Here is a 1,768-nt window from a genome sequence, read left to right on the forward strand (position 1 = left end):
CAGGAGTATACTGACCGGGTCGTGGAACAACTGCAGGCCAGCGTGGCGGGGCGCATGCCCCTCCCGGAAGCGCCCGTCAAGGCTCACCAATACCTCGTCCGGTTGACCGAGAACGACGACATCGAGGCTTACCTTCATACGTTTGAGGTTATCGCGGCCCGGGAGGGGTGGGTCCCGGAAGAGTGGGCTCGCATCATCGCCCCCTTCCTCACCGGAGAAGCGCAGCGGGCCTATTATGCCCTGCGGGCACCCCAGAATGAAAAATATGATGAGCTCACAGCCGAAATTCTAGCCAGGGTGGGCCTGTCGCCCATGGGGGCCGCGCAACAATTCTATCAATGGACCTATGATGAACGGCAGACAGTAAGAGCGCAAGCTGCGCAACTGGCCCGATTGGCTCACCTGTGGCTTCTCGCGGGGTCCCCTACCGCTGACCAGGTAGCGGAGAAAGTCCTCATCGATCGGCTGCTACGGGCGCTGCCCCGCCCGCTGAGGCGCCCGGTCAGTATGCGAAATCCCCAGGACATCCACAGTCTGGTAGAAGCGGTCGAGCTGGCGGCGGCGACGAACGCCCGCGAGGCAGGGGAGAGAGCGGGCCTGGCGCCCCGCAGGGTCATGGAGTGGCGTCCACTCGAAGGTGCACCGCGACCAGGCAGCAGACCGGCGGTCCCCGACTTGGTGGATGAGCCAATGCCCACGGAACCCCCAGCTCTGACGGCCCGCGCCTGGATGGCCGGGTGTTTCCTGCATCAGGACGGACTCCTCCTCGGCCCCAGGATGCCAGGCCATACCGCCCGGAACGGGCCACGGCGAACCTGTCAGGGACCGCCCAGCCCAAGGCCGGCCTACCTAGCGACGGACAGCGAGAGGGAGGGTGAGTGTCAGCCCGCTAATCTACCGTCTGTCTACCTTGATGTGTTTTCCCAGGTCACGACCGGGGGCTCGTTCGGAAGGGAGCAACGCGAGGACGACCGCCTGCGAAACTGTTGGGATCAAGTGCGCCGCGTTGATGAGGTAGACAGGCTTCAGGGCCCACACCCCCTCCCTCATTTTGAAATAAGAAATGGTCTGCTGTACTGTGTCGCCCACAGGCGGGGGGAGGACAAATTCCTCCTGGTCGTGCCTACCACCAAGACGGAGACAGTCATGGAGCTGGCACACGGCCACCCAATGGCGGGACACCTAGGAGCCGACAATACCATCCAGCGCATCCGGGACCGTTTTCACTGGCCCGGACTAGAGGCGGAAGTGAAACGGTTCTGCCGTAGCTGTCCCACCTGCCAGCAGACGTCTCCTTGTCGTCCTCTCCCCAGCCCGCTCATACCACTACCCGTCATCGATGTGCCCTTCGAGCGGATCAGGATGGATCTGGTGGGACCACTGCCGAAATCTGCCCGGGGACATGAGCACATCCTGGTCATCCTGGACTATGCCACCCGGTACCCGGAAGCCATTCCTACACTCTGAGGGCTGGGAGACTCACCTGGAGCATCTACGGAGGGTGTTGACATCATGCCCCAGGAAAAGAAGGTCAAGGCAGTCAAGGAGTTCCCACGTCCCGTCAACAAGACGCAGGTACGGGCTTTTTTGGGGTTGGCGGGCTACTACCAATGTTTCATCCCTAACTTCTCCTCTATAGCCTGCTCCCTGTCAGACCTTACCAGGAAGGGGCAGCCGGAGAGGATAGACTGGACTCCCGAGACCGAAGCCGCCTTCCAGGCCCTCAAGACGGCCCTGACGTCCTCCCCGGTCCTGCATGCCCCAGACT

Source organism: Sinocyclocheilus rhinocerous, unplaced genomic scaffold (assembly GCF_001515625.1).
Source record: "Sinocyclocheilus rhinocerous isolate Xijiao unplaced genomic scaffold, SAMN03320098_v1.1 scaffold1821, whole genome shotgun sequence".
Taxonomy (NCBI): Eukaryota; Metazoa; Chordata; class Actinopteri; order Cypriniformes; family Cyprinidae; genus Sinocyclocheilus; species Sinocyclocheilus rhinocerous.